The 24,174-nt window shown below is 36.8% G+C and overlaps 1 long non-coding RNA gene across 1 annotated transcript in view; it reads right to left on the bottom strand.

The window, feature by feature from the left end:
- Positions 1–2,563: 2,563 nt before the first annotated feature.
- LOC106037369 (uncharacterized) overlaps positions 2,564–24,174 on the bottom strand; it is a 55,132-nt gene continuing 33,521 nt past the window's right edge. The window contains exons 3-6 of the long non-coding RNA XR_010833129.1: positions 23,830–23,923; positions 23,281–23,459; positions 20,637–20,690; positions 2,564–3,940 (exon numbers count right to left, since the gene is read on the bottom strand). This is a non-coding gene — a long non-coding RNA (uncharacterized lncRNA). The remainder of the gene's footprint in view (positions 3,941–20,636; positions 20,691–23,280; positions 23,460–23,829; positions 23,924–24,174) is intronic.

The following is a 24,174-nucleotide window of genomic DNA, read 5'->3' as shown; positions in this document are numbered from 1 at the left end:
TAATGGTATCATGAATAGATGGAGAGAAGCATAATATGACTGCATTCATTACAAAGAACATGATAGAGACAAAATGGTTTTCTTTGGGTTAAGACTTCAAAGTAGTTCCTGAGAGAAATGTAGTCCAATTGAATCTATACAGAGAATTGTAGCTATGACCTTTAGATGTGAATTTCTGAGCTTTTACTGAAGACTTAATGTTCTAAGGACAGAGCATGCTGGATACCTTTCAACAGTCAAAAATGAGCAAAACTTTGGTAGCTGGCAATCAAAAATAAAGTCAATAAACCTAGTAGAAAATTAAAAATAAATAATAATGACCAGAAAACATACAGGATTGTAAAGTATGTGTATCCCTCCTGTCTGAGGGGATCAGGAAGCTGAGTATAGTTCAGGATAATAGATTTCTGTCTTGCAAGCAAATCACCTTCAGATTAAATGAAATTTCCATATGATTCTGATGTAATTTTTGTTCCACCTGATTTATGAGGCTTTCCTGGATGAGATAAAGTTAAAACTATGCTCTGTACAGAAGAAGTAAAGAACTGGTTGCTCAACAAGACTTTTACTGTGCCAGTATTTTCTCTTAAGCAGGAAGACCTAATGCTGAGGTTATTCATAGTCAGCTCATATGTCTGAGTGAAGTCAATGAAAATAGTTTTTACTTTTAATGGTAGCCTGTACATCCCACTTGAAATCTGTCTTGATACAGGCCTTATAATAATAACCTATGGACAACATATCCCAATTTCATGGGAAACTGAACAATTGTAATCTTTTTTTTTTTTTTAAAAAGCTTTCACTAATCAGCTAAATGAAAAACATTACAACAAATAGTTGTACAATATTTGCCAGTGCATTTTCTGTTAGAGAATATACCATAATCTTTAGCCCAAATGACAGTTACATAGGAACTCTACATAGAACCATTATTTTGAAAATGCACATGCAGCTGATCAGTTACAAGACATATAAAAACATTATTTAAATTACAGAACTGTAGAAAAAACACCCTTACTTTTCATATCCTCACAGAAGCCTCTCCAGTCAAACACACTCTTAAAAGAGAAGCTGATATAAGACTGCAAGAGCTGTCTCCATGAGACAAATAAAAAGCTGCTGAGGAATTCATCCAGTGTGGAGACTTCATGAATCCCAACACAATTAAAAAAATGCTAGTAGTCAAGTGATTACTTGTTTCAGTAGAATTTCTACTGACTTTGCAAAATATGTAGACTTGCTCTGGTGCCTTCTTTTTCTTCGAGAAGAAATTTCCAACTAATCTCTTAATATAGAAACCATCCAGAAATTGTTTCATATCTGTTATGTTCCCTTTGTCTGTTAAGTGCAAACAAATACTCAAATCTGTTAATCTCCTGTGATTTCAGTTGTGTTCTCTGAAATTACATGCCAACACTGTGAGTGACATATCCACCCTCTGGTAATTTGTCATTGATAGATTATTCTTTAATTAAAGTTTCAAGATGGATTTCCTTGTACTCAGGAAAAGCTGGCTTTACAGTTTTTGTCTGGAGGCAGAAGGTAACTGCAGATCTATAAGTAAATGTCACTTATCAGAAAGATAAAGATATATATTAATTTATATTAGAGTAAAATGCAAATATATATAAATAACATCTTTATCTATCTTATATACAGAGAGATGTTAACCCCAAAATGTAAACATCTTTCTAGACTAAAAACACTGATGCAAATCAATGTACATTTCAGTAGAATTGTGTTGATGTATGTCTGTTCAACACACTAATAGCTGATCCCAGGACTTGTAATGTTAATAACAAAATCAATCAAGTGTCACAAAAGTGAATAGAAAGACAGATATGGCCAAATTTGAAAATAGAATTAAGAAGCACAAAACTGATTAACACTGCATAACCTTCAGATCACTTGGACTCTACAATCTCTGTACTTTTTGTTTAGAGAGAGAGACTCAAGAAAGTATTTCTATAGTACAACCTGTTCAAGCTCAACACAAAATCAGATGGCATACGTGCTTATTTAAAAGATGGATGAAGTCGGAGATGGAAGACCACAGTTTATGTGTGTCTAGCACACAGGGATTCAAACTCATCTCCTCAAATATTGCACTTACCACTAGGTTATCAGCTACTTTTATTTTCATTCATGTATTGTGGAATCATGCACCTGTGCAGGGAAGAATTTGAGACAAAGAAGATCAGAAAGCAAACAAGCAAAAGACAATATGAGTCTGTAGCTGTCAGTTTACTTCACAGAAATGTCACTCCGGAAATCTGTGCAGGGGTCTGAGCACAAGCCATGCAGTTTGTGAGTGCTTCTCATAAGCTTACCAAGGTCTACTTTAAGGGTCTTTAGGAGCAATGGGAGCAAAAATCCTAGGGACACCTTTTACGTGTCCTAGTGACTTCTGTTTTTTAATGGAATAGCGAGATACCTGCACCCTTTACTGAATCTAGCACCTCCAGCAGGGAGTGGGTCAGTCTCAGAAATAACCTTTTAGCTGGGGTACACTCTTGTCACTGACATCTCTTGGAATAAAATCTTAGTCAATATAAACTGTATATAGGAAATCATGGTACCGGATATATAATCTGAATACACCACTGATCTGATGTACCTTTCTTAACACACACACACACACAAGAGAGAGGTAATATATGGTTGTTGTTTTTATTATTATTATTATTATTATTATTATTATTTATTTTTAAATCAGGGGCTACAAGATCTAAAAACCAAGAGCATGCTTACTCAAGTTCATTATTTGCCTAGACAACCTAGACAAGCACTTCCTAACAAAAGAACATTTTCCCAGTGAATTCATTTCTGAGTAGCAGCCTGCTTTCTTTCTTGCTTCTTTTTTCTCTTGCATGATGCAAGGTGAAGAGCTGGGAGTGAAAAAGCTGACATATTTTCTCTTCACAGGCAGGTGTGATTTAGGGGTATTATTTCTGCTTTTGGTATACTGTGAATCATACAGGTTTGGAGTGCAAGGGTTGCACAAAATGCAATGAGTCAAATGTTTAATAAATATTTACATCACTAGTGCAAAACTAAATAAACTATAGGTCCAGAGTACTGTAACCTTTCATAAAAAAAATGTAAACTAGCCCCCACAGGACATGTCAGATTCCCATACATCGTATGAAATCCAACACAAACATTCAGGAGTAGTAGTATGCTTTGCGGCATTATTAAACTTGTTCCTCTATCCTCCTTCTTTATGATTCTTCTAATAATGTGTTATGTGGCCAACAATTATTATTATATTTTTTTTAATGAAAAAATCACAAAGTATGTGTCATGAAGACTTGAGAAAATTATATAGTTATTAGGAGAAAGAGATGAAACCTGTAACTCAACATAGCAAATTTGCTGTGCAAGTTACCTTTATTTACTGATTTATGTCAAAATCCTAATTCATATCTTGCTTCTTTCTAGCTTCCTTCTGCAGTTTTATACTGTGTAAAAAAAGGTACTATTTGTCAATGGTGTCCAAGAGTTAAATAAATAAGTAAATAGCATGCTTGTAGCTATCAATAAGTGATTATAAACAACTTATTGATGTATGGACTATGTAATAAAGAGCTGCTTATTAAAACATATATGCATCTTTCTTTGACCTTTTAATTAAAGTCTGCTTTATAAATAATCCCCAAGCAGTGACCTGATCCCTTTTATGAGGTAGTCTTAACTCTCTAAGGTGTTTATAATTTCCAGAATGCTATAACCATGTTCGCTCTGTTTTGCACATCAGAAATGTATTACTCCCATATTCTTTTGTATCTGCTGCCTGGCTTCCTCCATCTCCTCACAATTCTGTTCTTCACCATTCTTTTCTGATCATTCATTGTGCTTCACTTCAGTCAAGGACCCCGCTTTAATTTATACTGGCCACCTCATCCAGGAGTCATTCCATTCTGGTGAGACAATATTTTTGCTGGAGACAGAAAAAAAAATAAAAAATGGTTTTAGATTATTGGACTGTAGCCAGCAGCACAAAGTAGTTTATAACCCGGTCTGGTAGCAGTCTAAAAACAGTGGGCTTCAAACATGGTTTTAACATTAGAAATATCCATGAACACAACTTTATATTCATAAAATATACATGCTGAAGATGTTTTAAATCTTTTGCTTTAACAAGTGAACAGAAATGCCTAAGTTATCCTTTTCCTCGTGAAATGTATAATGGTGCTCTTTTAAGTCATGCTACATTGTAATTACTGCTTTGCTACTGCAGTGTACTTTAGGGAATTGTAACTCACAGAACAAAGGTATCTTGCTCTTAGTTGCTGAACAGGCAATTAGCTTGCCCCAAAATGGCATATTCATATCCCAGCAGCCCCATGAAAAAAGAAAAAAGGTCTCTACATCATATTCTGAGCTCTCTCCTGTTTCATAGTCTGAGGTTCCCTTCACACATACTGCTGATGTGCATTTGTCACTGAAAAAATCAGAATAATAAAGCAATATTCCATTCCTGCTTGTCAATTTCCATACCTTTTCCACCAAAGGAAATTTGCAAGGATCAGCTGTGGCAATCTGGGGATGCTCAGCACACAGGTTGCTTTTTGTAAGGCAATACCTTTGCCTTAAACCCATACCTTTTGTAAGGAAGGTACTGGGTACCTTCCTGGTTAGTTAAGGAGAATTTATCCTGAGCCCTGACATTTGATCTTGTAAATCTTCAGATTTTCACAGTCTGGGGGTAGCTTCCTTGATAAGCAGAGTTCTTTCAATGGATTCCTACAAAACTTCACTTTAGCTGAATGTTACCTCAATTACAGATGTGTCAGACAAGAACAAAGTTGAAACATAGAAATGAAAAAGAAACTTCTGGCAAAGGAAATAGTTAAATTTCTTAGGAACAATGTTACAAAAATAAAAATATTATGAGAAAAAAAAATATACCAGACATCAATCACCTTTTCCTGCTGTCTCCTAAGATTTCTTGACAGTGTATCATGGCAGGGAAAAAAGTCCTTCATGCCTGACTCCTACCTTTTCGAACTGACCTCTAAAACTAACATGGAAAGCTGGCAGCGTAGCCCTCTTCACCCCAGCTGTATTGCCTCAGAGACCATCTACATATTCTTTTTCCTTTTGTCTATGTTAAACCTTCCCTTCTTATATTTCCTTTAATCTCACCCTTTTTCATCACCTTTTTATGCAGCAGAGATGCAAGTTTCATATTTATACTAAATATGTTAGTTACTAATGATCTTTCCTTGTTCATTGGGGTGGGTATGTAAGACTAATAATGCAGCTGCAGTGAGTAGGGTCTTTCATCTTTGCTTTGGGTTTACGGTCCCGTGCCATTCCTCAATTTCAAATTCCTCATAGTCTAAATGACCTTCCTACTGACTTAAATGTTTTCAGGACTCTTACTATGGAACAAATAGGATAGTGCCCTATGTAAGTGGCCTGAGGATTGTCCTGATTTGCCTCCTTACACTGCAGACAAGGATGCCTGTGAATTAGGGTGAAACTTGGCTCATTGGCCTTTAGTGGGGCCTAGACCACAGGTATAGGCATGCAGCCTTTTGCTGTGAAAAAAAGGAAAGCTCTCTGCTCTGGAACATGTCAGATATCTTAATAATTGAAGAGGAACAGCAGGTTGCAAAGGGAGAGGAGCTGATGGCTTCACTTTCAATTTGGTACATATACAGTTGTGCTCTAGAAGATGAAATACATAACAGCTATTATATACATTGGCCAAACAGAGTGTTTTTGAAAGTACTCATTCTCAAAGAATAGATGCCTTGAACATATTTATGTAACAAAATAATTGTTTATTCCCTCAGCTAAGGGCACCCTTCTGGTCCAACAGATTAGCAGTTATTACCCCTCTCTCTCTCCCTCTTTTTTTTTTTTTTCCTTTATTTTATTTATTTATTTATTTATTTTAGTCTTCAATAGTCTCTAGGTCAAATTCTTGCATACACGCATGTATTTTAAGGTCAATATTCTGCCTCTCATTTGTTCAATCTGTCTACAACACATTAAATCAGAATACTTGTTTTTCTCACCCCCTTAAAGCCAGGTGTCTATCCACAAGCCATTCCCCATCAGTGACACAGGCCTAATGGGAGGAATTCCTAGCTTTGCCCTAAATATCCAAGTATTATTTTATACCAGATACTATATTTTATTGTTCAGGGCAAATTCATGAATCTAAATAAAATAAAATAAAATAAATAATAAAAAAATAACAACAAAACAACAACAACAATAATAATAGTGCCACATTGACAGAAATGTCTTGCATGTGGATATTTCAGTGCTTTGCCACAGATTTCCAGGAGGCTCAGATGACAGCAGGTAATTACAACTCCCATAAAAAAAAAAAAAAAAAAAAAATTCCTTTTAGACTTTCTGCAAAGTGCTGATGTGTCCGCAGATGCAGCAAACAAACAACTTGCTCTCTGAGCAGCTGAAACAAGCTGGGTCAACAAGACAGAATTTGAATTATTACATGCTGCTGTTACGTCTGTGGAAGCAGAAGAAGGGAGTATATGATTATGGCCTAGAGCTTGTGGTTAGGGAGGGAGTAATAGTAGCTCTTCAGCATTAGTTGTTGATGGAAAACATCTGCTTCCTTTCCCATCCCCATGAAACAGGCACCTCTCTGAACTGGGTCAGTCCTCTCCTTGGAATTCTTGTGCAATATTTGGATACCCTGGGAAATCACTAAAAAACAGAATAGAAAGCAGATAAGAGTCCCAGGAAGCCTGCATTTCCACATCACCTCTGAAACATGGCACACGGCCTCTAACCATATGAAAAGAAATGCCAGCACTACATCAGTACGTGTTACTATAGGGGCAAGCACAAGCAGTCCTTTCTTCTTCCCTGGGGGAAGAGAGGGAGAAATCCAGATTCCTGCACTGGTTACATCAGAACCTGTCACAGCCCACCTTGATACTAACCATCTTTGACTTCAGCATATCAAACTCAGAGGTCAGCTAAACCCAGATAATGAGTGGGAGATTGCCACTGAATGATACTCTTGCAGGGGTGGAAATTATTTCTTACTGATTATAAACACCCCTTCTTTTTCCTGGTCATATGCTTTCTTTTCAGGCCTAAAATTCATTCATGTGTTTCAAGGTAAACCATACAACTTATTATGCAAAAATGTAAGGAATGTGATGCAAAAGAGTGATGGTTTTTGTTAGCCACCATGTTTTCAAACTTTGTTACCAGCACATTTAATCTACCATACAAAAAGTGATCCAAGGTTGTGAAATAATGATTGAAAGAGAATACGGCTATTACAGGAGAGACATTTTTTCATTTCATATCCAAGTTTAGCCAAAAGGGTGGCAGGATTGATTTCATGGTCTCACAAAGCAGCACTCATAAAGGAAGGAATGTGGATGTTCCATTTAAAGAATCTCTGATTTCAGAAAGCTTAAATATAAAGAACTGTCCCCCAGCTCATATTTTAATCTTTCAGATTTTAAAGAGAGGTATATTTGTATCTATAAATTACATGTGAATATACACACATATACATAGTATGTATTCTTACAGATAGGAACATTACTGAGTCCTACAGATAAGCATGCAAAAAGATAACAAGCTTTCGTTTATGTTCCTTAATGATATACATACAGGAATCTTTTAGTGTATTGTGTGAGTTTATATGCAATTAGTAGATAAGTGAGGTGAAGGAGATAAGAATTTTATTTCAAGGTGCTTTTATTTTTATGTGTGTAGAATGTATCAGAGTTAAAATGTCTGTATATAATAGAGCATTTTATTCACATTGTGTGTATGTCAGATTGGTTACTATAATTGTGTTCCAGTCTCAAAGCAACTTGGTTTAAAACCTTAAAGGATTGTGGTAAAGTAAAGCAGGAAAGCAAGTTTTAAAGTTTCCCAACATAATGGTAGAAAATATGATAAAGCATCTCTTCACAGCTAGAGCATCCAGCCATTATACTTCATAAATCCTAATCTGTATTACTCACATTTATTTGCAATATTTTGGGAGAAATCTGGCACCCAACCAGAAATACAGTTTAAAAAGCAATAAATGTCAGAGAAAAAAATCCCTTCTGTCATCAAGTGATAAAAGAAGGAGTTTGCTAAATATGTGGTGATGAATTAAAATATTACAGCTAAGACAGAGCCTATACGTAATCTTGGAAGAAATTCTGGAGATGAAGAGATAGTGCAGTACAAGCTAGCTGTTCTGTAAATAACAAAATAACGTACTACAATGAGACATCTGCTTGCTCTTAAAACAGACAATTGGATATTCCCATACTGTACACATTTATTTACTTAAAATACATGGTTTGTTTCACTTATCTTTAGGTGGTTTAAAATAATAATTAAAATATCTATGGAAGGTATGAAGAGGAATGGGTTTGGAGTAGCAGTTTCTGACTCCTATTCTGTTCCTTGGTCTGTGACAAAACAATTTAAAGCCACAGATTTGTCTGCCTGATACACAGAAAGCAATAGAGAATCCAAGACACTATTCCTTTAAATACAGACTCATCTCTCTTGATTCAGTGGGACTATTGATCATAACTATTGTTCACTCAAGTATAAATCCAAAATAGTGTTTCAGGGGCAAAATCCCAAGCAAACTACCCATGACTAAAGATGGGATTACAAAAATTTCTAATACCTATTCCCCAAATATTGCTAGTCCAAAAAGGAATTGATTTCTAAGAGAAAAGTTGCCTAGACTGCTTGCATCCTAGCATAATAGATTTGGTGATGTGTGGCAGTGAATGCTGTAACTGCCCTTCAAACTAGCTCTTTCAGATGGGCTTCAACATACTGCAGTCTCATCTTAAGGTGTTCTGCATGTCCTTAAACTTTGGCTTAATCAATCACCCAAATTTTGAAGCATTGATAAGCAAAGGCCTTCCAGAGTCCATAAATACAGAATTTCTCTGCCTGTATTGCTTGTACAGCCCAACTCATCAAAACAATTCACACTTTCAAGATCAGAAATACGATCATACAAAATCTAGGTTTTTACCCACATTCTTTTACCCAACAGCATAGCAACAGAGTGTTTTATTCATGATCTAGGGCATTTGTATTAAGTTTTCTCAATAAGACTATTTGATTAACTTTCTACTATCTGAATACATTTTCTACTTGTCCAGTCTGGAAAATGGAGGGGAGGGAGTGGGAAAAAAATATGTTTTTTTCAGTTGGATTGAAAAAATGGACTGGGCTTCTGTTCCTCATGCCACAGATCCTAATAAAGGCTGGGGGACTCTATGGCACAAAAGTGTCAGCATGCCACTGCTACAGCTACTCCAGCCAGGTCACACCAAAATATCCTTGCCACAGATTTGTTAGGACCAGCACCTTTCCTGTTAAGGTTGCAAGAGAAGGTGATGATACAAGCACTTATCATTAGTAATGTTCTTGATCCCCTACATATCACTCCTCTCAAATACTTACCATTCTCTACACGGAGTTTGGAAGCAGTATTTTTTACCATGGTTGCCTTGACTGCACCAGTAGCAGCAGATGGTCTCATCTTTGGACAGATCAAGCTAAGTCAGCTTGATACAAGCATAGTATTTTAGCCTAACATTTTGGCTTACCTGAAAAACAGAACCTGTGCCTTGTGTTTCAAAGCCAAGGGGAGAAAATAGAAGTGTGGACTCTCACAGAATCGCCTCCTGAATATGTCGGCCTACCTCAGACAGCATGACAAGCAGATTTTACGAGCCCTGTTTTCTGACCTGGGCTGGTTCAGGAGAATGCGTTTGAGGCAGTTCCCCGGCTGAAATTGTTTCGTTGTGTATAAAATAATCGATTCTTCACAGGAAACAATAACCAATCATAAGAAAGGTTTAATACGACGGTGAAGATGTAGCCAAGGTTGATACACCAATGTTTGCTAGAGTAGACTGAAGGAATCCTTTAAGGCCCAATAGAAGAGTCACACATTTTATGATAGCAAAACATGTTTTCCTGTATCTCCTATATTTAGAATGAATGCTTTTATTACTAGACTGACAGGGAAAGCTGTATCTTCCATCTGTGTTTTATCAGGAAGGGTTAGAATTAGACTCTAACTTCCATGTAATTAGGTGGACCACAAAGTAGAGTTCTGATTCTGCAATGAAACTCCAAAACCCCAGCAAGGGAGCAAGTACAGAACATAACCTTATTTGCAACACTTCCCAATTGCTTAATTTTTAGGGTGTCTGAGGTGAGTCACTTTCTCAGATGCCTGATTTGCCACATGCGTGTTTCAGGACTGCACAAGCAGCCTTGGAACAGAGGCCATAACTGTGAACTCCCCTATATTAACAAAATTACTCAACACTGAGGCCATACTGCTGAACATTTCAGTGTCCAAGCTTTTCTGTGGTTTCAACCCTGTGTCACATACAAGGCAAATGACGGAATTATGAAAGACACAAAAATCATTTCTAGCCTGTTATAAGATTGCAGAAGTATGCATACCTATATCTTCATGTCTAATATTATTGCATCCTATTAATAAGAGGACTTACTGCACTAAATAGATACAAATTCATGAATGCTTTCCAATTATTTTGTTGTGTAAATAGTTTCTGCTGCTGTCACAAAGGACAAAGGGAAAAAAAAATTCTGTGCAGTAGTGAATGAAGGGCAAGCATTCATAATCTATCACACTCCATTAAGATGAAGGCTACACTGAAAAAATATACTCCCCCCACCCCCAAGATAGTACAAATGCCCATATCCAATGGGATCAAAACTCTGACAGCTTTTACACTGCCTTTTCTGATACCATAGACAATGCTGCCTTGACAGGCTTTGTCAAAAACCTGTCCCACAATAAGGGCAATAGGACAAGGAACTGGTACTTTGAATGCTCAGACATGAAAAAGCAATTTCAGTTCCCTGGAGGTATTGCAGAAAGTCATTAAAGAACATTGGCTACCTTAGCACAATGGAGCGTTGAAGGATAATCCAAAAAACAGACATGGATTTGGAAAAATATCCTAGATTCTACAATTTCTTCAAGGTACCCTTCAGAGGGATACTTGGAAAGTCAAAATGGAAAATTATGGCTTTTGCCTTAAGAATGATTTAACACCTTAAATGTTGATGGGCATAGAATTGGCGGACAGTGGAAAAGATAAAAATCAAGCCTAAAATATACATGTAAACCTTTAAATGAGAAGGCTATATGAAAATGGGAGCGTGAAAATACTACTGTTCTAGAAGTGTTTCCAACACCTAAATAACAACAGAATATAGCTTCCTTAAAATAAAGAACTAGCATTCAGATAGTAGAAAAAATCTTTGAATTTATAACTGTTGATTCTTTATTTTTAACGGATCCTAATCTTATAATGCAATGCATTTCTGAGTTTGCTGTAGTCTACACAGATATCAAGCCCATGTGAAAATATGAAAACAGCTCTTTTAAACCGTGGCAGGCAATTGTCTTTTCCTTCTTCATTTCCTTAAATCCACCAAAAAAAAAAAAAAAAAGTGTGGCAGATGCCATTATTCCCTCTCTTTTCCATCACTGTTATAGAAACACTGATCACAAGGGCCCCTTGTTTCTTCCGTACCACATCATACTAAGTGAACTTGAGGGAAATGGTTAGTGGCACAAAATTAAATTTGTTGCTATATACTTTCAAATGAAAGCATCACACAGTTTGGTATCAGAGCATGCTAAATACTAAATTAACAATATTGAAAGACAATTATGCATTGCTAGGGATATCTTTAAACATCTCTTTTCTGTTCCTTTCCTATTCAGCTGTGTAGTTAAGTTTTTTCAGTAGGAAAAATTCTGTCTTGAAAATCTTACTGCACAGTATTCAAACATAAGAGTTTTGATGGGGGTTATCAAGAGTCTTCAAGATATATTCCAAATAATAAACAATACAAACAAAGAAACAAAAACAAAAAACACTGCATTTAAAAGTACATAAATATATGTACTTTTATATAGTATTATATTACTATATATTACTATATAGTATATAGTAATATATATATGTATATATATGTTATATATAGTATAATAATAATATATTGTTATATATTATATCGCTATATATTACTTATATATAAATATATATACAGTTACTTGTGTATACTGAAGGCTCTCCAGCCATAGAAATGGAGTCAAGATAATTATTTTTTTAAACTCCATTTACTTGGTATCAGTTATGTGTACTTTCAGCGCTGTCTTAACATGGGAAGATTTTGTTTTGTTTGCTTCTTTAAATTGAAAAATCCATTTCTATTTTCCTCCTGGGAAAGATTCATGGAGAGCATTAATCTTTGAGCAGAGACAAATTATAGGAGAACTAATAAAAACATACAAAATAGCAAATGATATAGAGTATACATCAAGCACTTCTTTTCACCTTTTCTCCTTAGACATAGAGAAGGGGCAACTATTGAATTGGAAAAAAATAAAATTCAATGGAAATTGAATTGAAATAGTGAAATTATTGCCAGTTGGAAGAGAAGACTAGACCTTTTACCATACAGCATCTTATTGTAGGTTTTCTTGCCCCATTTTCTGAAGCAAATAGTTCTAGACACTTTTCTTTTCTGGACATCAAACTCCAGGAACCATCTGGCTTGCACCAACTTTTGTTTTCCTACATTAGTCTGATCTACACTAGTTAATGCAAAGTTTTGTTTGTTTGTTTGTTTGTTTTGGTGAAATTACACATGCAAACTCTTCTCTTAAAAGCACCTCAGTATTTCATCTGCTCCCCAGAGCAGACCTACATTCTTTCAGGCAACTTTTATGTCACAGTTAATATAAGACACTAAGATCATTTAAAGTGTTCAGATAAAGTCACACTTAGCTATTATCAGAGTCTCAATACATTTTGTCAGGTCTTTGGCAGAACATGAAAAAATATGAAATTACTATGGAATGATGTTTCTTTATGTGGTCTGAAGATCAATGGCAAATAAATAATAGTAAAAAAAGACATAGAATATACCTGTGCTGGAGTTGTAATTTGATGTATTTCTAACATCTGCTTTCTTTGTATGACTACATGCACTCACACTTTTCTTTGTTCTTTATTACCAAAAGTATTCAGTCCCTTATATGAACTATCTGTTACTGTCATATTTAATAAAGAAAGCCTGCATAAAACAACTCTCACACATGTAAGTTTAATGCTCCCTGCTTCAATTCCTTTCTTTAAAGGGCTATGAACCCACTTCTTTCACCTTCCAGGTTAGAGTTTTAATCACTATACTACAGACTTATGTGACAGCAGATGCTCTCATGCCCTCCTATTGTGATTGCTCCACTTTAATATTAAATTTAATATTATCATTCTATATTCAGTAGACCAGAAAGAGAGGGTGAACTGACAGAAATTTGACCAGATAGCTTAGATGTTGAGGTACTTACCTGGGAAAAAAATGACTTTCTGTTACTCTCTCTGCTACAATGCACACTTAAATTTAAAGTGCTTAACGTTTTACTGGCATTTCAAGAACTGAGAATTACTAGGCAAATACTCTTAAATACTAGGCATGGGAAATATGTTTATAGGCCTTCCTTTCTGCTCAATATCATATGGAACTGTTTCAAAAGGAAGGGCGAAGACTGAGGAGTATCAGAGAGCCCAGTGGTTAAAGTATGAAGCAAAGGAATTAATTAAAAATGTCCAAAAGACTAGCAAGAAGAAGGGAAATATTTAAACCATTAAACCTGTTCATAGTGGAAGTGTATGCTAATGGTTGATCCACAGAGGAAGTGATCGTAAGAATAGGTGGATATTCCTTTTGTCTTTTACACAGACACAGTCTAGAAGTATCTCTAAGGATGAGTCTCAACAGGTGAGAAAAGTGGGGACTGCTTAGTCTCTCAGTTTCAGCAGGCTTTAAATTAAGCTAAGCACGGTGTCCTATTAATCAGATAGTATCATATCTCAGGGTCTTTATTAGCAGAAACCTAAGAGACGCAGTGACCTTCTGAGGTTAAGAATGCAGATGAGATGGGGGCATTGACTGTCTAAACTTTATAAGTAGGGATAGCTGATGATAGTTCTGAGCACCTGAGATGAGCAAGGGCATGCTGACACAGACCTACGGTGCCATGCCTTTGTCACCGTGTTTTGAACAGGGCCAGCGGGAAGCTCTGGACCTCCAGGCACAGAACTGCTCCAGTCTTCTAGTCCCCTTGCCCAGACAGTTAATGCTGGATGTGCTGTAATGGCACAGATAGGCAAGTCCCAGCCTGGTGCCGGCTTAAGTGGATGTGAAAAGACCTGGAGAGGTTTCATAGATCTAACCTGAGACAAGTGCATAGATGCTGGTTATGGTATTTCATTCTGAAAATACAGGTGGAATAAAAAGCAACTCTGATCACTCATTTTCAAGTTAAAAATTTGACTACAAACCTTAATTGTGAATTTAGATCACAAGAAAAAAACGAATAAAACAATATTTAAAAAAACACACACGCACTTCTCTTCAGATTGTTCTGTTTGGTTCTCCACAAAGTACATTATATTATGCCTGTCAACTTGTGTCTAAGCTCTCCAGCATTAACTAAATGTGGACTCTCCTTGATTTAAGTTCCTTAATGTGTAGATGAAGATTAAGTCAACCATCGGCCTCTCAAAGGCTTCTTCAGTAACCTCTTTAGCCTATGTACAGCCTTAACCTGTGTACAAAACAAGTGATCAGCATAGCAACAAATTCCTAGAGTAATGGAGAAGCAGCACCATACATATAATATATGTCTAGACAATAGCAATAGTGTTAGTTTCTGAATTACAGCATAACAAACCGGGGCATATCCAGGTTAATCAGTAATAAAGCTGAACTATTAAAGTGGATCTCAGCTAATTCATAGGTTTTCAAAGTATTTTAGGCTAGATGGATTCTAGCCAAAGCTTCAAGCTTATGAAACAGTGATTCATGGCTAATAAGGGCAAATGCCCTAGAGATACGAATATTTGTTACCCCAACATGCTGACCTTTTCCCAAAGAGGCAGAAATTTAATTATCTACTTTGAAAAGCACAATTATAGAGAAAGTCAAGACCTGATTTATATTCAGTTTCTGCATTTTTTCACCAATAAATAAGTAGGAGAAAAGAGAAAATGAAGGAACATTTCTAATAACCAGCACCAAAATTCGTACATATGTGTACGTGTTTTTGTGCATGATGGGGAATGTTTCTTCTCCTGCTACACACTAAATCTTTGCAAACTCTTTTGGGGTCACTTTAGCTCATTCAGCTTCACTTTAGCTTTTTTGCCTCTACTTTTTTCACATCTTCCCTCTCCTTTTTCATCCTCCTACCCCTATTCTTATCTACTTTTCTCTCAGATCCTCACTCTTTTTTGGCTTCCCACCTATTTTCAGACTCATATATTTCAGTCTCCCCCCTCTTTTTGACCTATACTTTTCTAGCAGCCTCCACTTTTGGACCTCCCAGCCCTTTTTGGCCCCCCTCCCATTTTTGGCCTCAAAATTTCTCTAAGCCTCCCAACATCTTTTTGGCCTCCCACCCCTTTTCAGACTGCCCTGGCCTTCTTCTCAGCCTCTATTTTTCTCTCACCATCCCACCCCCTTTTCAGCATCCCACCCCACTTTGGACTCCATCTTGTTTTCGACCTCTACATTTCTCTGAACTCCCCACCCCTTTTGGCCCTCCCCAGCTCTTTTCAGCCTCTACTTTTCTATCAGACTTTCATGTCTTTTTGTCTCCCAAGCTTTTTTGGCCTCTACTTTTCTTTCTGCCTTCCACCTCCTTTTAGCCTCTCACATCTTTTCAGCATCTACTTAAATCTCAGCCTCGTACCCCTTTTTTTACCTCACCCCTCCTTTTTCGGCCTTGACTTTTATCTTGGCTTCCCATCTTCTTTTGCTCTGCCACCCTTTTTCAGCCTCCATTTTTCTCTCAACCTGTTACCTCTTTTTGGTCACATCCACACCTTGTGGCCTCCACTTTTCTTATGGCTTCTCAGCCCTTTTCAGTGTCTACCTTTCTCTTGGCTTCCTATGTCTTTTTGACTTCCCACGCTTTTTTTTTACTTTCCATGCATTTCTGGCCTCCGATATTTTTTGTCCTCTGTTTTTGTCCCAGAATCCCACCTCTTTTCAGCCTCCCACCCCTTTTTGGCCTCCCACTCCTTTTTGATCTCCCACCCCTTTTTGGCTTCCACAAACTCCTACAACTGGCAAAATCCTGACACTCTGTAAATGTGCTGATTCAGTCAGCAGTAATTGTCCACGTTTAAGGTATCTAGATTAAAAAAATAATCAAAAGGCTTCTCAATTACAAATGGAAAACAAGCTGAATGTAGATTAGCTGAGACACTTTCATCAAGTTCGCTTCTTTAAGAATGATCTGAGCTCTGATCTGCTGCACTCACATGGGATCTCTTGGGAACATATCTCCTGTAAGATCATATCTTAATTTGCTCAGGTAGTACTTTTAGCAGTTTGATGTCTTCCTCCACCCTTTCCCACCAATGAAATAAATCATATTGTGGTCATTAAGTAAACCCATTCATCCAGTTCCATTTGCTATAATTCTGCCTGCTACCGTGTAGCCTAGGGCTATTGATCAACCACAGCATTCCCATCCAAGAGTGTGTATGTGAGCATGTGTTTAATTAGAAACTTAATTTATTGCAATGACAGCATGGAAACTTTTAGACACAGGAATTCTTAGACATCTTTCCAGCTCGTAAAAACATAGATTCTCTCTTTGACTGCAGATAGCTTATTTCATTTATTTCATTTATGCATAAATTCTTTTCATAATTAAAATTAATTATGAAAATGAATTTTATATGAAAAATATTTAAATGTGTATATATGTGTGTATATATATATATATATATCCCCAGACATTTTCTCCAGAAGATTATGAGCCTCCCAAAGGTAGAAACAAAAGTTATTTGAACCATTACATGTCTCTGCAAAATTACAGAATCACAGACTCACAGGGACTGAAACCAGGGACCGGATTCCAACCCCTTGTTCAGAACAACATCACCTAGAGCAGGATAGTCATGGTTGTGGTGACTTGGGTTCAGAGTTTCTATTGCTGACGATGGAGACTCAACAATTTCTCTGGGCAACCTGCTCCAGAGTTCAACCACCTTCACAATAATAAAGTGTTTTCTTATGGTTAAATGGACTTTTCTGTTTTTCCATTTGTGCCAATTGCCTCTTCTCCTGTTACTGGGCACCACTGACAATAGTCTGGCTCTGTGTTCTTTACTCCCCTCTTCAGGTATTTATATACATTGATAAGTGTTAAAAGCCTGGCTGAAGTCAATACAAACAACATCCATGACCTTGCTGGCTTCAGGGAATGGTTGTGCTAGTGAGGGGTCCCCACCTGCCTAATTGTGCAGGAGGGAGTCACATCCAAGGCACAGTGTCGGGTCACTGCCTGCTGATCAGATACAGTGCAGATATAAACTGAATGACATAGATAGTAAAAGTGTAAATGAAGCAAACAAATGTGATTAACGGTGTAAGGGTGATTGAGTAATTCTATGAATGGTAGTGGTTGTCCTTGGGGCATTAAAATCTTAAGAATGCACATTCAAGGAAATTTTTTCTTATTTCTTAAGCACTGCCAAGCAGTGCCACATAGCACTGCCAAGATTATTGCACAGGATTGCACAGCTAAAACTTGCAGTACAAAAGGCAAAGCAAGTTTCCATAATTTTCATCAGGATTAACAATTAAACTCAGCATGATAAACAACCTCCCTTGCTCTCTTTCAGATGAAATCTTTCTCCCACTGTCTCTCAATTCACTTTTAATCATGCAGACTCTACTCATTGGCTACATTTCCTACTTATTTCCTTCTAAAATACCAAACACCTAGTACTTTTGTACAGAATATGGCTGTGCTTACTGTCAGAACAGAAAAAGCCTACTCTTCTCTTACAAGGTTTCAGCTAATATGCTTCTCCTAAGATTAAAGGAAAATATGTGATAAAGATGCTTTGATTTCAGCATTACCATGACATTTCTGCCAAGGTGCTTGTACAATTATCCAATACAGTACACATTTTTCTATTTTATTACTGATTATGGATGAGGTGGAGAGTACTTAGTAACAGCACTTTCTTGACCTTTCCAATTATTCATTTTTCAGTGTGAAGACCTTTTGCAGCATCTTTATGTTCACTAAGAGGTTTCTGCTTCTAAAACTATTGTTAACAAGCTGATTATTCAGCTTATGTTACTGTTCTAGGTAATCTCATCAACGTTGAAGATTTTCATTGCCCTGAAAGTGAATGGATTTGAAGGTGTAGTTTTGTTGTTGCTGGCTTTCTTTTTCCCCCTTTTTTCTTTTTTTTTTTGGGGGGGGGGGGTGTTGCTTTAGCTATAGTGTGTTTTTCTTACCTATTGCCTATAATGAGCCTTGTAGCCTTGTAGTTCTCAGTCAACCCACTGAAACACATTATTGTGCACTGTCTCTTTCTAACATAAACAGTGTTGCAGTAAATAATATTTCATTTACATTAACCGTGATGTGCCATCCAAGAAGTTAGAAAAGTCTATAAGCACAGAAAACCTCAAGATTTGTCCTTTTCCCAAACAATACACCTTTGGCCACAGCAGCTAGAGGAAAGGAGGAAGAGTTTGTGCTCTTCTCAAGAATATCTCTCTACGTAATAGTTTGTCCTATTTTGAACCAATTGAACCAATTCATCTACCTCCTGAGTTTTTTCTCTGGACACTGTATCTTATTAGACTGTGTGCCAGTGCAGTCAAGAAAAGGAAAAAAACAAAACAAACAAACAAACAAAAAAAGCAACTGGCATTTAAAATTTTTCTGTTGTGTCCACCACTAATAAAGCAGTTTAAAGATGGCAAAAAAATAAGAGGAACCTGTGCTCTCTGCATTAATTTGACAACACCATTTATCATCTCAAAATCCTGAAAACTGCATGTTTTATAAATTTTTAAATATCTTCTGTGTTATCATAGGGCAAAAAAATCTACATATGCTAAACTTTACCAACCACTGAAATGTGAAGATGTCCTTCTTTAGAAACAGAAAGGTGTTTCTAAACAGATTACATCTGACATCCCTGCAGCAGTCTGAGGTTCAACATTTCCCTAAATGCATTGCAAATAGTGCTTGTTGTTGTTGATGATGGTGATGGTTTCTTTGTTTGTTTTAAAGACTCACAGAATGATTTAGATTGGAAGGAACCTCTGGAGGTTGTCTGATTAACCTGCTTTCTCAAGCAGGGCCACCTAGGACAGGTTGCCCAGAACCATGTTCAGATGGCTTTTGACTAAGGAGGTAGAGACCACAGCCTCTCTGAGCAGCCTGTGCCAGTGCTTGGTCACCCACACAATTCACTTTTAATTGTGAATTTAAATTTTAATTAAATAAAAGTACTGAGGTTCAGATGGCACCACTTGTGTTCCAGTTTCCGTTTCCTCTTGTCCCGGCGCTAAAAAGAGCCTGTCTCTGGCCTCTTTGCACACCACATTTATATGCATTGATAAGATCACTCATCATTGATGAGCCACCTCTTCTCCAGACTGAGCAGTCTCAGTTCTCTCAGCCTTTCCCTCATATGAGAGAAGCTCTAGTCTCTTCATCATCTTGGTGGCCCTTCACTGGACTCTCTCCAGTATGTCCACGTCTTTTATGTACTGGGGAGTCCAACACTGAGCACAGTACTCACCAGCATTGAGGGGGAGGATCACCTCCCTAGACCTGGTGGCAATACTTTGTCTAATGCAGCCAAGAATACTGTTAGCTTTCTTGGTGGCAAGGGCACATTGCAGACTCAAAAATGGATTGGAAAAGACATGCAATCTCTTCCATTTGCTTACACTTCTAACTTTTTCTCTCTTGTGTTTGTTGCCACAAATAATTGGATGAACTTCTCTCCCCTTTTCTTGGGGAGAAAGCTGTCCTTACCACATGAATCACATTTTTGGAGTTTTCATCTCCAGCAGTCTAGCACCTCTATGCAAAGAGGATTCTCACTGGGATAGACACTGTAGAGTGCTGCTCCATTAGTATTCAGCTATTACGCTTTAAAGAATAAGTCATTTCCTTTGATATTTTATAGTATTATATATAAGGAAGACAGTAACTCAAAAACACTGTTGTAATGAAGGGGTTATGGGAGCAGGATTCTATGTTCTTGAAAAGGAAGAGGTTTAAATTTCTTTTGCATTTATTATTTTTTTACTCTTGTTAATATTTTTCCTTGACCCCACAGGGGGCAACCCCTTCACAGGGATATTTTCCCCAGAGTCATTCCTCCAGGGCAGGCAACAGTGACTCATTTTTCTATTTTGTTCTTCAAATGCTCTTTTTACATTTCACTGCTTTTTTCCAATGACATTATATCTATGCCAAAGCTTTTGACTCCGTGTAATTTTCAACTGTTCTGTTGTTACTTGCGATAACTTAACAACTTATCACTCATCCACAGTATTTTTAAATAATTTATATTTCAGGTTCTACTTTGCAGTATATCCTCCAAATCTTTTTGCCTTTTTTTTTTGTCTTCAGACTTCTCTGCTCATAAACATTGCCAATCTATTTTACTTAATACATTTTTGATTGTATTAAATTGGACCATTTACATGTTAATACACCTGTATTTGTATCCAAAATCCATCCTAATGATTGTGGTACTTACCATATCCATTTTAGTTAATAAAATTCAGTCTGAAGATTTTCCTTGCAGAGTTGCCTGTAACACATACAGATATAAAAATGAGTTCCACATAAAACTCTAGTCCTCCTTATTAATGACTGAATAAATTATACAAATTAAAATTCCCTAGATATCACTGCATTCACTAATCTCATGCTCTCAGCTATCTCTGAGTGTGCTTCCCTACCCTGAACCACAGGTGGTAAACATATTTTCCTTCCCCCTAAATACTTCAGATTAAACTGTCTTCGTCTTTCTACATTCCCCTTCATTTTTAATAACCTTCATCACAAACTGAGTTATTAACTCAGTGTCACCTTCCTTACCAAATATTCTGATGCAGAGAGTGCCCTTCAGATTCCTAATCTTAACAGAGACACCACTGCATTGCCAAATAAGAATTGACCCATGTTTACCCAAAGTTTTGGTAATATTATCAATAAAAAGAAAGTCTTATAACTACTGTTGACAAAAAGTCTGTTGAGACTTTGTATAGACTTTATGGGCCAGTATGTTGCTATCTGTAGATCCTAGGTACCACTGTACTCAATCTGTAACCAATAGTGTTAAGAACTTCAGAAAATGCTGGATCATGCTGTAGAGCATTATTAACTCTGTTTCAATATCTGCCTAGATAAATGCTTCAATGAAAATTTGATGAAATAGTTTCTCTCTTAATTCTATATAATGGAAAAAGGATGCCCTGTCCAAATACATATTTTTTTCTAAAAACTGATTTAAGACAAAAAAAAACAAACAAACTTGGTTTTCCTGATCCCATCTCTACAAATCCAGATGACATCCCTGTACTCTTCTGAGGCCATATGTCCCTGCTTCCACTGCCTGTGCATTTCCTTCGTACTTCTCAGTTTGACCAGCAGGTCCTTGCTCAGCCATGCTGCTTTCTTACCTTCCCTGCTTGTTTTCTTACACATATGAGTGGAGAGCTCTTGTGCTCCAAAAAAGTGTCCTTAAAAAGTTGCCATTTCTGCTCAGTTCCTTTGTCCCTAAGGACAGTGTCAACATGCCCAGTCTTTTGAAGGTACATCAGAGATCTTAGAACACAAAACCTTGAGCATTGTACAAGCCATGTGGCCAATCATTCACCTGATCCATTCATCTTCTTCTTCTTGGGTCTGCATCTCCAACTGGTAGAATAGAGGAGAACACTACCTGAGTTCCCAATTCTTTCACCACCTTTCTGAGGGACATAAAGTCCATTTTGATGTTTTGGAGTTTCAGACCCAGAATCATGAAGATACAGAATGGCTGGAGACTGATTTCCCTTATGTTTGCACTCTGCATCATGAAAATTGCTCTCGCTGCTTTGTCTCTCTATGTCCTTTGGCTGTATCATCCCACAGCTTTTTCTTATATCCTCTGCAGTTTGGACTGCAAAAGTGTGGTGCAGCCCAAGGCAGATTACTTCTCTGTACATAGCTATGGACAGACAGGCAAGTTATTAAGACATTGCCTCAGCTAGAGGTAGTAATTTGAGTATCTCCCCTCCAACAGTCACCAGTTGTCAAGAAACTAGTAGAAATGAAATGATCTTGGAAAGCCTCTGCCTTTCCATCCCATATACTTCAAAGTGGTGCATGGATTCAAATGTTAAGAAAAAACAGCAAGAGAGCAGACACAGGGACAATGTGAGAACATAACCCTCTTTTTTTTAGGAGGCGAGGCTAAGGAGTAGGAAAATGAAAGGTCCTTGTCCAGATACAACTAATTGTGTACCTGAGAGGGAACGCCGTGCCCATGATGTCAAATTTTCACACTCTTTCTCTAGATCCAGTAGTGTCAAAGAAAACCATGGCTATGTTCTGATTACTAGCATGCCATTAAGACAGGCGAGTAATCAGACAGGCTAGTTAGCAGGCTTCCTTACTGCTTCCCTCATATGCAATAGACCAGAAATCTCTATTTCTTATGAATAAAGTCTTAATTGCATGACCAATCTTCGTGCACCTTACCAATACTAATGTGCCTTCAATTATGGGAAAGAAAAATAAGTATCATAATCACGCATTTCCTCCATTCATGGAACATGAATTTTGATTTTCTACCAGAACTGTATTCTGGACTGTGAATTAAAAAAAAAAAAAAAAAAAAAAAAAAAAAAGCTAGATTTCTACCTGTTTGAGGAAGACCTCAAACTATGGAAGGTAGAAATGAAGAATGAGTATATGGGGAACAGAACATCTCAGGCTTATGCCTATACATACTCTGGTTTATAGTACAACCTTCCTAGCTATAATACAGGACTACAGCAGACATAGATGTCCATACTAAAAATAATTACTTAGATAAAAGTACATTTAGAGTAGCCCATAATCTGTTACCGAGAATACTCCCTCCCCCTAGTTGTAATATAGTATACTATAATCTGCTATTTTAAATCTATTCTTCAATTAAGTTTATCTACCAGGTATATGTGCTCAACTATGCAACTCTGCAGCAAGCAATGAATAAAGAACACAACATAAATTAATGTAAGAAAAGTATTTTTCTCATCTATTTTGCTGATGCTGTGGTATTCAGCAGGTCAGACTTTTGTATAGCTATGAAACCATGTTTATCTGAATGTCAGCACTTCCCCCTCACTCAGAAGGTTTTTCAAACTCACCTTGATGCTCCTTTTCCATGCTATCCACTGAGCCATATGCACGGTTTGCAGAATGATTGGTCCCATTGCATAGTTTGTTTGCCTTGATTTATCAGTGGGAGGCAGAAGAGCTGTGCATTTTGCTCTAGGAGAATATATACAAGTTTGCATTTCATATCAGAAAGAAAGGCATTTCAAACCTGTAAAAAAAAAAAAGTTTACCTCAATCTAATACAACACTGACTGGCATAAGAATGTAATCCTTGCCTTTAGCTTGTCCTGTCTTAAACTATTAAATGGAAAAATGTGTAGAATAAAAGTACCTTGCACTTCTTTCAGAACAATTTCAAATTTATTTTTATTTTTTCCTGTGGCAGAGTACATACTTGATAAAAAGCCTCTCATTTATGATTTATTCCTTTCTCTCATCCTACTTCTCCAATTCTTTCAATGTTTTGTTGGGAACTTATGTACTCGTTTTTAATTTTAAGGATACTAAAATCTAGAATAACAATCAAAGCGATTGACATGGGAAAAAAATATATAAAAATTTTTGTACCCTATACTCACTAATAGTCCCTCTCTGCCATTCCATTTTCCATATGCTCACCCCATCTTCAGTGCCTTTTCTGGTATTTTCTTCTGTCTCTTCTCTTTCTGCAGACTTAAAAAACATCAATGTATTAAAATCATGAATCAAATCCCCCATTATTCTTTCTTCCCCTTCAAAATTCATCTGGTTGATGTACAGCCGTGACTTCAAAATAATTTCTGAACTGCATTTTCTTTACTCTGATCAGTTTTAAAGCCAGATGGATCTTATTTTGAAGTGTTTTGTGTGTGTGTGTTTTCATGTTTGCTTGTTTTGTTTTGTTTTTCAGCCACATCACTTAGAAACATCTTTTCTCCCTAAAA

This window comes from Anser cygnoides, chromosome 1 (genome assembly GCF_040182565.1).
Source record: "Anser cygnoides isolate HZ-2024a breed goose chromosome 1, Taihu_goose_T2T_genome, whole genome shotgun sequence".
Lineage (NCBI taxonomy): Eukaryota > Metazoa > Chordata > Aves > Anseriformes > Anatidae > Anser > Anser cygnoides.
The sequence above is the reverse complement of the archived record's forward strand: the minus strand, read 5'-3'. Positions and strand labels throughout refer to the sequence as shown.